Below are 14,160 nucleotides of genomic sequence, written 5' to 3' on the forward strand. Positions count from 1 at the left end.
AATTATAATTTGATACTCTTTCCAGACTGTCTTATGCACAATTCTGCATTGCATGAACCTCAATTTTAGGTATATCTGAAATTACTTCAACTTATATTTTGTTTAAAAAAAAATGTTCATAAATCGATGTCTTATAAAGCCCAAATCATTGCCATTGAGAGGTTTAGAGAGTTGTGATTTCTTCCCATTTAGTAAACCTTTTTAGGTTTGTTTCTTCTAGTCTTCTCAGACTCTTCACCATAGTTCTTGGTTTTTCATATCTCAAATATTTGTCCCTCATACTCGCAGTCTGACTGAAATGGTTCTTACGACGTCTGTGTTTGTGTGTGATTTTGGCCCTTTTAAGGACTTTAACAAAAGTCTGTCGTCACCCCTGTAAATTGCTACATGACGAAGAGCTGCTCTCTGGGTCAAGTAGGTCTCTTGAAGCAAGTGATGTTTGGAGTGCTGGGGATTCGCTGGGTAAAAATATGCATCAGTGAGCTTGCGCTTGTGTTTGCTGTGTGAGGCTATGAGGTAATGACAAAGGTGATGGGGGCTGAGAGATCTGTGCCTTTAGTCATTCATTATTTACTGTGCACTGTCTCCGCTCAGCCCCAAAACAACTGGCCTCCTTTTCCTCTTCTGTCATCTGAACCAGAGCTGTAGACCAGGTCCTATGACGTTTAGTGCATCAGACCTGTACAAATGAGTTCACATGGTCAATGTCACACATTTGCTTCTTTGATTAGTGACCTAGAAATATAGCAGAATCTGACATATTTCTTGTTCAGTTTGCTCCATAGCGTTTGTATCGATTTTGAATTTAAGATTTGGTGGTCTCAGGATTTTGTATACAGTGTAGTATGTATACACACACACACACAGAAGCTTCCAATGCATTACACTTTCTTTTTTCAAGATTTCTTAAAGTAGTTCAGCAGTAACTTTAGAGCCGAGTGAAACTGCTCATTTGGGACCTCCGTCTGACAGCACAAAAAAAAAAAAGAAGGAATTTGATCTCAATTTTCTAATTCCTGAGTGGGAGCTATTTAGGGTTCATTTGCATATGTACGTAAAGGCCTCAATAGGGTTCTCTTATCCTGTGATGATTTTATCTAATTTACAAGCTGGAAACCTATTTTTGGATTCCTTTGTCTACTGTAATTGACATATTGTTGGTTTTAGGGAGAAAGTCCACATGACAGATTTTTGTAGCTTCGCTAATTTTATGCAAAGTTCAACCCAGTGTTGGGATGTACATTTCAAATATAAATCTAACCATGAAACCCCAATTGTGATTGTAAAATATTTGTTCTTGATTGCTCAAAAACAATACTTGTTTTTGAGCAAGCCCCCCCCCCCTTTCTTCTTCTTCTTCTTCTTCTTAAACCTTTTTAAGGTGTGTTCCTCCTAGTCTTCTCAGACTCCTCATGTTGGTGTTGCTATTGGTCATCATAATTTGACCAAAATAGTGAAATCATTAGAGGGAACGTACATTTCAGACTTAAACCTAACCATACAGGGGAGGCCCACCCATAACTGAACCCCTAGATCTAACCATGATGGTAATTGAAAAAAAAAACTATTTAAGTTGTATGTTTTCATATGATCCAAGTCATACAATATCATATGAATTCGCCATAAATTGTCATAAGTGTGCTAGCAACGTTTGAACTTGTAATTGACAGACTGGATCTACTTTTCATATCGACAAATAAATCTGACACTGAGCAGTTAGAAATCATGGACTCTTCTCAAGTTTAAATCCCTGAATTGCTGAGAAGTTGAGTTTGATTAGCACTTTTTAATCACTAGAGTAAGTTAATTGGCTTTTCATTTGAGAACATACAAGGTTTGATACTGAACTGTGTCGGATGTTGTGGTCAAGATTTAAATGAAATGATGAAAAGCTGTGAACAAGCTTGTGCATTTATTATTAATCTATTTGCTTTTTATCCCCAAAATCTGGCAAAATTAGATGGGATGTTCATCCCATCCGAGTGATTTTTATCAAAGAGTCTGGACACGAGACAAATCCGAACCAGCCCAGAGCACGTCAATGTGAGACACAAGATCTCATTTTCATGAGCTGCTGAGAGCAAAACAAGGCCTGATATGAATCTAAAGTATAATTTGAGCCTGGTGCCCACCGTCTTAAATGTTAATGCTGACTGGAAGTCTTTGATGAGTGATTTGGAGTACAGCACCTCTGGCGGTGCCCTCTGAGGCAGAGAGTGATGTGAATGCATTATTACAGAGCTGTGCCAAGATACGGCAGGTGTCCAGCGGAGATCTGTAATTACATCCTGCCGAGAACATGGAGAGCATCAATCTTAGATCAGAATCAGAATTTGTAATCAAAAGGCTTTTTTCTTTTTCTTTTAGTCAAGATCAAATGCATTTTTTTTCCGCTCACTAATCAAATAAATTTGAATGTTTACACTGGCAAAATGGCATGTTTCAATGTTTCAATGTTTCTGGGTCCTCATGTCTCATTACTCATCACTGTAAACCTCTCTTCCATCAGCCATGAACATTCAATACTAGAATCCATCTCTCGTCTCATATAACATTAACATCTGTCACAACAACAGTAATTGGACCACTGATGCTCAGATGAGATGAGTATATTGGATAGGCCAGAGTTTTGGTTTCAGTTTTTCCCTGGACATTTAAAGAGAGAGTTCACCCAAAAATTAAAATCATCATTTACTCACTCTCATGTCGCTCCAAACCTATATATGACTTTCTATATTCTGCGGAACGCAAAAGAGGTTGTAAAGATGTAAAGTACTGTTTTTGTCCATACATTGTTGGGACTATCACTGGATTGACAAAAAACATTTTTTTTTTTAAATCAATTTTAAATTAACTATCCTTTTGAAGCATTTAGCAGATGTCATTATCCAGAAAGTCTCTGAAAAGTCAGTTGTAATCAGAAATAAGACTATTTTGATCAATAAATGGCAAGAAAGCACACCTAGGCTAATAAAGAGTTAAGTCCTATGTCAATTTTAGCAGGAATAGGGAAGTGGTGGAGGAGCCATAATAGCGGTGTGATGTGGACGTGCTTGGGTTTAAAATGGAGGTGCTCCAGCATTCGGGATGAGCTGCAGAGGTTTGATTTCATACCCTGGGAGACAATTGTAACAGTCATTGGGACCAATGGTGAACTGCACACTAAAGGAAATAACAGTGACTTAAAAGTGATCTGAAGCACTTCTGGCCAAACAGAGACTCTATATATGAGAATATAGTGAGTCTGCTAAATGATTTGATCAATATTCATTGAATTTTGAAAAATATTGTTCATATACTTGTGAAGATTTTTTTTTATTATTTTTTCCTTATTCTTGCCCTCAGGGTTCTCCCAACTGAGTTATGGGTTCTTGCTCAGACTTCAGCTCACATCTACACATTACTCTCTCTGGCTTTCTCTCGCTCACCGTATCTATCTCTTGCTCCCTCAGGAGCTCAGCAGGCTTTGTGGCTGCTTATTAACTTTTACGGAATTATAGATTTCCGAAATTGGATTTTCCCAACTCACTAAAGAAAGCAGATTAGCTGGCTACTCTCACTTGCACCAGACTTTTTGTGGCCTGAAACTTAACTTGAATGTTTGAGTATGGACAGTTAGTTTGGATGGCAGGTTTATCTGTATTCCAGTAGGTTTTTTTCGGTGAATCTAATTACACTTTAGCCGTTGGTATTGTTGTAGTTGGCTTAATTCATTAATTTGTCATTTTAGATGAACACTGGGCCCTATTGTGTTTTTTGCTAGTTTCAGTCCGACACAGTTATAATTTTCACGTCCTGCGCCTCCTTGTTTAAATAGCAAATGCATTTACGCAGCAGCACACAAACATGCCAAATATTAAAAATAAAAGGATAACATATTAAAAGATTATTATTGTGCATAAATATATGGTGGAATCCGGCTTGTCCCATAGATGGTCTGCTTGCATGCTTTAATGGCTTGCAAATTGCCCAAAACACACACATTCCTCATTAAGAGAATAGGGACAACTTTTTTTAGACCATGCGCCGACCGCGCCGACCATTTTTCCTGACGTTAAACTAGCAAAAGGGGATTCGGACACGCCCTAAGTGTGCGTAGGCGTGACCGTTAAAATAGGGCCCTTATTTATTGTTTGTGAATTATTATATTATTTCTGTTCTGTAACATATAACAATGTTATATATAATGTAGATTAAATTCATCAAGTCAATTCATATTTTTAATTTGTATAAAATCCTGGCAAAATAACTGTACAAAAAAAAAAATCTGTGAGCTAACTCAATAACTCACTAACTCAGGGGAGCTCTTTTTTGGGCACACATGGAGATATTAATTGGGTGAATGAGAGGCTTCTGGAATCGATTGAGAGAGATCTGGACCAGACAGAATCAAACAAACGTGGCCTGAGGGCCAGTCTGCACCAGAACTGAAAGCACTGATAAAGCTCCCATTACATAGACTACATATTTCTCATAAATTAGAACTAATGAGTTGGCGATGTGCACATTTCTGACATTTATGCATTAAACTTGTTTTGGTCATTTTCCCCAGATTTGATAAATGATACTGATATTTGTATTTCACTGCTATAAATATATAAGTATTATTTATTTTACTTATTTTACTTACGAACCGTCTGTCATGTCTGAGTAATTTAGTGATTTGGCTCACAACAATAAATGTGGTATTGTTTTTAGTTAATCTAACCAGTGTAGAGGAAATATACTTTAAAAAGTAATGCGTATTTGCATTACTTCCTAAAAGTAACTAATTGTGTTACTCATCTGAAGTAATTTTTGGTTATTAGTATGGTTAAATTGGATCATTGAAGGTCAACAGTAAAGACATTGCTTAATAAAGTGAGATTGATTACATAAAGTATATTTGTGTTATTTAACATTGGCTATTTAATTATTGCAGGTTTGCGTAATATTCTGAGTTTTTATTCATTTTGAGGAAGACTGAATCTGTTTTTGTGCAAGTGAGATGAGTAAATGCATGTTCACATTTAGTCTAGATCTAATCATGACACAGCACACACAATTATTTGAAAAAGTAACTTTGTTGTAAATGAAAAATAAATGCTCTACATTACTAGTTACTTTAAAAAAGTAATCTGATTATGTAACTCAAATTAATTGTAATGCGTAAACCTCCAAACGTAATCTACTCTGAAATGTAGCAGAAAACATTCTAGTTCAGCAAGTGAACTTTCCTATGTTTGTGGGAGAAACTGCATACTATTTAGAACTTCATCCTCCCTTATGCATTTCTCCTTAGTGTTACATTCATTATAATTGGTTGTGGGTGGCAGCGTGGTTAAGCCTGATTTGGGACTGAATTGTTGCCTAGTTTCTGCACAGCCCCAGAACAGAAATAGAACAGGGCCTATTAGTTTTTATCTTGCCATGTTTCCTGCAGTGAGTCGAACAAACAGCCCATTACACAGTTTGCTGTGCACTGAGTAATGATGCACAGCCTTCATAAGAACCCACGATCAGGAGCATCTCTGCCCATCATACTATTTTGAGTCCTCATTTATATTAAATAGCTGCCAGAGTCACTAATAGCCACCTATAGGCAGTGGGAGACAGGGAAGATCAGTAGCTCCGGATCCTGTGATCTCATGTCTTCATGAGTGTGTGAAGTAATGCAGTTTTCATGAGAGACCCGCCCTCTGGACATAATCAAGACCAAACCAAGGACTAATGCGTTTTCAGTTCTGTACATAATTACATCAGCATATGTGGTGTTGAGGTGGAGCATTGACAGATCGCACCCTAGAGATTTGCCGCATTGTTAATGAATTGTAAGAATCGAAAGGAGCTGTCCATCAGCGGGTTTGAATTTGAGGCTTGGATTACTGTTTGTGTACTAAAAGGGTTTTTGATTGGTGATGTTACAGGAAACGAATATATTCAGCTATTCTGTTTGAGGCATGATCATATACTTCAAAAGAAAGTCTGTATACTTCACCTCTCGTCCCCTTTCAGGATCTTTTTTGAATTTGCCTTCAGCATAGCAAGATAAAACAGCCACTGCAACCTGGAAGAAAGGGAAAGAACTCTTCAAAGACATAGTGTATGTGTTGATATATATATTTTTGATTTTTTTTTTTAATTTCCTTCTTCCAACAAGCCCTTGAAGTTTTTCATTCTTGCACATTATTGCATAAAATCCTTTGGTCTTTCTAACTCTCTCCCCATAAAACCTTGCTGTTTACATAATGGGCATAAGCACTGGCTGACTTGGTTTTAAAGGAGGTTTATTGTGGCTCATGGGAGTATATTTAGTTTTAATATTGTCAAATGGAGTCAAAAAATTCAAAAATCTATTAAAATAGAAAATAATGTAATACTGTTTGATATATGCTGTAAAACGTTACTATTTCAGTCTTTCTACTCAGAATTTCATGTTTAATCCAACTATTTGTGAAATTTATTAGCAATTTCTGATGAAAATTGTTTCTAATTTCAGTGTACAAGCTAAATAATATACATACACAAAAATATACATAGCAAACACTAAAACAAAAGCACACATATCACCAGCAAATTTCTCAAAGTTGGTGATATATACCGAAAAATAACAATAAAGCACAAAAAAGAAAGAAAGATGTAGATATAGAGCCTGTGTGCTTGAAACGTTACCTTTAGAGCCGTGGTGTGCAGACTTTCTTTTTTTTCCGTTATATGTAAAAATATATTTAAAAAATAATAATATTATACAAGAAACTTTTCAAAAGAGCAGCATTTATTTTAAATGGAAATCTTTTGTAACCTTATAAATATCTTTACTGTCACTTTTGATAAATTTAATGCACCCTTGCTGAATAAAAGTAATACTTTTTTTATCTTAAACGTACTGACCCCAAACTTTTGAATGGTAGTATATATTAAAAAACCCTGATCTCCTTTTTAATCAGGGATATCGCCCTGCAATCTAATTAGGAGTCAGATATTAAAATGGTAAACTGTGTGCTGGGATAATTGATTCTTTCCACTCGGTGCACATGAAAAAAGCAGACAGCAGGAGATACCCTGCTTTGTCAACATTGGGCGATGTGCCCGCTTTTTAAAAAAGGCGCCCAATGAAGCAACATAGATTGTGCCAACAGACATCCCACACACAAAGGTATAAGCCACATGCGTCCCAGTGTGTACGGGGAAGACTGAATTACCTCCTGTTTGTGTGAGTGGGTTAGCCTGGCAGGTCAGTGGGAAATCATACACTCTTTGTCTCAGTACTTTTTGGCTATCATCAGAGAAACCGTCTAACTGTCTCTCTCTCCTCCGGCATAAAACGTTCAAACCCTGATAATTACCCTCTTCCTTTGAGAGTTATCAAAATGGACAACTCTCCCGCTGCTTTGCTAATTACTTTAATAGGTTAAGATAGAGATTAGCGACAGACTAGAAGCTTATTGGGTGTGTAATGTTGATAGTAAGTGAATAATTCCTCTTACCCTTTTCTGTGGTTTTAAAAATTTGTCTTGTTTATTTTATTATCATACTCTATTTTAATCCTCAAATCTGCTATGCAATCATCCATGTCGGGCACAGATCCGGAGATCATATCAGCTTGTGAGCGTTCAGGGTCATTAACTGAATGGCCCGCTCTATAAGTCCTGTATTGCTGTTCACTCACCCTAATGTCGAAGCCATGTCTGTGGAGTCATTCACTATTGCAATTTATGGCCTGTTTTATAGAGGTTGGGTCATACTCGGCCTCTCATCAAGTACTTTAGCTTTTTGTGTAGCCCTTTCCTCCCTCAAGCAGATTCTACCCGAACCTCTCAATTATTGGCGGTAACCACCTGCACTGTTCTATTTGTGAATGTAATGACCATTGTTATCGGCAGGAAAGTAAATGGAGGGGAAAAGCAGTGGAAATGGTAATAGTCTTTTTTATGGATTACAGATTATGATCATCAAAGGGGCAGTTTAGAGGGTCCAGTCTCGCCACAGGGTAAAAGATGCAGACATGGGGCCCCAATGACAGCGCCATTAACGGAATGGGCTTTAGTTCAATGACTCCACATTAATGGCCAGTTCCAAATGGAGGGAAAAAGTGGCTATTGTAACCGGATACCATGTAATGATTAAGTACTGCATTCGCTTAATGTATATACTGTACAGTATGTGGGAACTGTGTAATACTACCTTGGGAAACCACATATATTTTCCAACCTGGTTCCATTTTCATTCATTTGGCAGATGTTTTTATCTAAAGCAACATTGAGTAAATGTATACCTTGAATGCATTTCTTTGAGATTTTCTGAAAAATCAAACCCATGTAGTGCTTAGTTCTTAGTTCTTAGTGTAACACATGCTCTGTTGATCTACTCTGTGCAACAGATACTATGTTTGTCATGTCATTGATTCTTCTGAACCGGCATTTGAGGTTTTTTTGGAAATTAGGCAAAATATTTAAGAAACCAATACATCATTTGTAGAATTGTATGATTGACAGGAGGGTCAATTCTGAGTAAATCTACGAGTTCTGTGCGTGCCAGTCATGGGTTGTTTCGTGATATTATTAAAGACATTCATGCACAATTAAAACACAAAGATGGAAATGAGAATTAATGATTTTCACCAGATGTTTTATTGATTTGGCACTTGTATGTGATAGTGGGGGTATTTATTTCCATTAAATGTGTATATTTATGGTTATGCGATGTGAGAAACTCCCTTCGATATGGATTACACATTATGGCCAAATTCTGAAAGACAGGAACAAATGATAGTGATAAGAACTGTCCAGGAAACCATCCTTAGTACTTTGTCAATCTGAAGCTATTGGCATATTAAATAAACTATATTTCAAATGTACCGAAAAAAAGAGAGAAAGAAACCGTGCGAGTTGTTGGTATGGGCAGCATGCCAATGGTTAGACATTAGATATGTCTTGGTTGTGGCCAAAAGAGCATCCAAATTTTAGAAACATTTAGACATATTGCAATTTTAAGTTGTATTTTTTTATTTTTTTTTAAGAAGCTGTTAGATTAAATGTAAGATGAGATGTTGTTTTACTTAGGAAAAAATAGCTTATTAATTCCATACAGTGTAACATTTCAAGGTCCATATTTCATCCCTTTTTCATGTTTCATTAACTTTTTCTTTCGCTTAAAATATCCATAGACAATCGGAACAGTTTATATCTGATTAGCGGAGATATCTTGTGAAGATTTGGGTCAGTGTGCTGGGCATTGGACCTTGTCTAATTCATCTTTTCAAGTTCCCATCCATCCCTGCACTTCTTAAAGCCCTTGTGTGTCTTTGGCAATGAGGCCTGTAACATGTATAGATTTTGGAGGGGCTACCACTAAGCCTGCTAATCTAACCACAAAGAGAAGGAAGGGAGAAGGAGAAGAGGATTAGGATGAGGAAAGTCAGAAAAGAAAATACCAACAAGCCGCACATCCCAAGGGACCATCTCCAGCGAAGATTAGAAAATCTCCACAGAGGCCACACTGACAGTGGGAAGGGAAGCCCATGTGAATAACTGCTAATGTTCATGTGCTGGAATCCACAGGGGTCAGGGGCGTCAGATGTGATAATTACACTTTCTGCTGTGAGCTGCAAGTGCTTCTTTGTGGGTGGAATTACGGAAGATGGTTTCAGTGAACGGAGGGAGCTGCGTTTTAAAAGCTGCAATTTGGGGTTATTTTAGTTTTGAAAATTTAGCTAGTTTTTATTTTTATTTCACTGTGTATTTATATTTCCAGGTTAGGTTTTAGTTCGTTTTATTTGTTTCACTTTTCTTTGGAAAAGTACTTGTTTGTATTTAATTTCTAGTTTTAATTTATTATGCCAGCAGGTGGCAGCAAGTAAATATCTTGTTCAACCGATTCGTTCAAAACACTGATTCATTCAGGAACTAAATAATTTATCATCTATATGAGTGAGTCATTGAGTCAACCAATTTGTAATTTATTCAGGAACAAAACACCACTACTTTGTGTTGCTTGAAGACAACAAAAAGGTTTGGTTTTAACTCTTTTTGTTGGTGGAGCAACAAAGGTTTGTATGGTTTTCGTTCTCCATTTAAGCTATTTTAATTTTAGTTAATAAAATATTAATAAAAATATTTTCCAGAGCTAGTGTAACGGAGGCCAGTTAGTAAGAGCTGTGAAAGTAAAGTTTAATTGGTGCCGTGACCCGGATGGGAGTAAGCTTTAAGAGGGTGAGTGTAATGGAGGTCAGCTATCCCCGGAACAACTATAGAACCTGAGTTTTTGTCATTTTGTAGCAATTTTCATTAGGGTTTTATTACATTGACTTTGGTGAAGTGACGCTTGTTATTTCTGTTTGAGGCACAATGCACACTGCATTTGCTGTGTGAACAAAAAGATTGATGTGTTTCCTTTTTTTCACCACTGAGCCAGCTTACTGAAATAAGAAACCAATACTGTCTGTAATCATCATTAAGTCAGGGCCATTACCCTTACCCTCTCCCCCAAGTCATTTAGAGGAGACAAGAAAAATTGGAAGTAATTAAAAGAAAATGAATGACGTATACTGGCATCCTGTAGCGTGGCAGAAAGCAGATTGTAAGGAAAGCTGAAAGCTGATAATAAGTATTCAATACAAACAAACACATCTTTCACTTCAGACTCAAAGTAGATGTCACATGCATTAAAGCATATCAATTAATTTAATGTATTTGTATATGCTATTCTGAGTTTTAATATGGATACAATGTATTTATGATTTTAATGTGATGAAAATCTTGATGTGCAGTATGGTCCTGCTCTCAGCTTCTCTACCATTAAAAATCTAAGGTACAATTTCTCCTTCTGCATCCGAATATGTAAATTAAGTAACCAGTTACCCTCCCCTCTAATTTTATTTCTATCTTTCTCACTCCATCTACTTCTTTTGTAAGAATCGGATGAGTGGAGCCAGTGCTCTAGGAAAGACTAACCTTAAAGGATTTTCCTGGCGGATAGAAGTGGAAAAACCCTTTTTTGAGGTTTAAAAATGTACCAAAAACTATTTTCTCCTCCAGGTGCTTGTTAATACCCTGATATCTGGGGTCCACATGAAACCCTTAGAGGCACAATCACAGCACTGCTGATAGTGTGCGAGGGCCAAAGATTTTGGGGTCTACTACTAAGAATAGCATTTACTTAATCCAGTTTTGTCAGTACATATTATATTATCGGTAACGCTTTAGATTACAGCCCGGAAAGTACTGTGTAATTAAAGTGATTTAACAGCGTACCTTTCTGTAATTATAGTGTACCTATAAAGTACTTATGTATAAGTATAAGGGAACAACATGTAAAGTTTGGGGAATAAAGGGGTAACAACCAGAAGAATAAAAAAAAATTATACTGTAAGTATTATAGAACTAAGGGGTCCTTATTCTACTATTATGATACAACAATCACATTTGGGACCAATTTAGCAAGAACATACACTGCGTACCTTTTTGTAATAATGGTGTACCAATACTATAGGCTTTTTAAAAATTACAGGGTACATATCTATGCATTTATACAGTAATCTTTTTAACAAATGTGCACTGAAAACTAAAACAATTGCAACTTTTGCTAAAATATTGGTGAAAGATACTCTTGTTTCATGTAGTGGTGCTTGTTACCCTCTTGTTCCATGTAGTCACAGGGTAGTACAATAAAAATACATACACACAATCTAATATCACTGACTCGGAAACCTTTATAGTAGAATAAGTACCCCTTAGTTCTATACTTACAGTATACATATATTTGTAATTCTCCTGGTTGTTACCCCTGTATTCCCCAAACTTTACATATTGTTCCCTTATACTTGCATGCAAGTACTTATAGGTACACTATAATTACATAAATTGGAAATTCGTCTTAATTACGCAGTACTTTCCGGGCTGTAATCTAAAGCGTTACCATATTAGCTACATAATGATTTGTGTAAAAAGTTGTTTTTAAGGGGGGTTTGTCCCCTGTTTGCTTTAAAGGCAGAAGCACTCAAGCTCCATGAGCTCCAAAGTTTCTTTGTTTTAACATTCCCTATTTTCCCTTAAATTAGAACGAAGATTGGAATTTTGGATTCAAAATTTGAGACTTTTGGACCCCACTGTATGTGGCCCCTCTGTCCTTCTGTCACAGGACAGACGGAGGGCGATAAAGTGGCCTTAAACTACAGGGTGACTCCAACAAATATCCCCTTTTGGCCACAGGGATCAGGACCACCACGCTTGCCTAGTGCATGCCATATGGTTGCTGACGGATACGGAGGACGGGAACTGGATTCCTCTGCTCCTGACGGCAGGAGTACATATCATTCGTTAATCAGTCACCGGTTAGATTCTGCAATTAGTAGGGGCAACAACAATTAGCAATACCTATGGTTCCTGTCTAGCTGATTGATATTTAGCCTCACATAACACTAGTGCACATTTTTACTTTAAAACTCATTTCAGTCAGAAAAAATATTATCTTTGATGCATTTGATATTTAGCTTCTTTTTCCCTCCTTTTGTTCTTGTTTGAAAATTGTCAGTGTCATTTGTGTTCAGAGGAAACATCTAAACATGGCTTTTCATCCGTCCATTATCAGCCACTGCGATAATAAGCAGACGATTATGATGATTAACGCTTATTCTGACCTTTCTTTGGTCTTGTTTGAAGCTGAAACAGAAAAGGCTAATTAACTCACTCAGATATCAGCTTGAAGAAGCTCAGCTAGCTGGAGGATTAAAGTGGTACTCTTTTAAAACACAATTTTATTTGCTTATACAGAACTTCTATCAAATTAGTATTCGGATCTCAATACAGAGCACAAACATTTAGCAAAATGTTGATTACCACAAAAAGTCATTTCAACTCGTCTTGAGTCCCTTGTTTTTTTTTTCTTTCTTAAAAAAGAAGCAGCAGAAACAAACATTATGGTGGAAGTGAATTGGGAATTTTTTGGAGCTGAAGCTTATAATTTTTTTAAAGTATTGATTATTATTTGAGCTGTAAAAAGAAGTCATCGAGATTACAGTTGTTTTCGAATTGAAAGGTTTATGGCGTTGTATTGTCATAGCATCAAAGTTGTAAAATTGAATATAGCCATCATGCCAAAATCATGTTAACTTGCATATTGTTCATGTCTTGTGGCTATATTATTATAATAGCAATAATTATTATTATTCTATTTTTTTTTTAAAGTTCACAAATTTGTGATTTTTTTTTTTTTTGCCAAAAGCCACAAATGCTGTTTGAGCTTAATATTCCAATAAGCGAGTTCTTCATTAACTGGAGAAAATAGGTATACTTGAGCCGTCCTCTGTGACATGTAAAGCAATGCTTGAATGTAACCAATATATCGTGTCACAATATATCGCAATACAAAAATGCAACAATATCATGTCATGGATAGTGACAATCTGCATTGTGTATAGTTCACCCAAAATAAAAAAAAATTGTGTCTGTACTACGTTATATAGGCCTATATATAATGTATAATAATGCAATGGGGGAATAAGTGTGTTCTGATAATGCCAAAATGTCTTATGCCAGAAGAAAGTGGCCTACATTATTATAAATATATCTAGTTAGTGACAGAGTGCAAGCATTTTCGTCTAAAATAATTCTGTATTTTCAGCTTCAAAATCATGAATATTTTCACGGTGTCACCATTGTCCTGTGCATTGGGTTAAAAGCACCAAGTAGTCAAAGCCTATTAATTTACACCCCCAATGAAATACCAAATTTAGCTTTTTAATCAACAGTAAAAAAAATGTTTTTTAACCTTTTACCATATGTCTTGGAGTATCGCAATAATATCATATCGTGAGTTCAGTATCAAGATATGTATCGAATCGTGATATGAGGGTATCGTTACTATGTTTCTCATTTGCTCTCTGCTGCTTGTCAGCATAGTCTTGCGATGTAAATCCGAGGGTTACATGTCAGTGATGTTTACGGGACTTGAGGTGTTGACTCTGACCAGTCTAATGAGTAAATGCATGATTTAGAAGCCCTCTGTGTTCACACAGTGCTGACATGCAGCTTTTCGGCTGTTTATCATACTGCTGATCAAGGCAGAAAACACTATTTGCTCTTGATAATTGTGTGTTCAATATTCGTTCAAGGAAAATGCCGCCCCTGCAACTGCTCACGGCATCATTAAAACGCGCGAATCAATTGTTGTAGGTGCCATGGC

General features: G+C 36.5%; 1 protein-coding gene across 1 annotated transcript in view; it reads left to right on the forward strand.

Moving 5' to 3' along the window:
- Window positions 1–14,160, forward strand: part of sulf2a (sulfatase 2a) — a 37,185-nt gene that overhangs the window by 8,062 nt on the left and 14,963 nt on the right. The window lies entirely within an intron of this gene.

Source organism: Phoxinus phoxinus (assembly GCF_949152265.1).
Source record: "Phoxinus phoxinus genome assembly, chromosome: 22".
Lineage (NCBI taxonomy): Eukaryota > Metazoa > Chordata > Actinopteri > Cypriniformes > Leuciscidae > Phoxinus > Phoxinus phoxinus.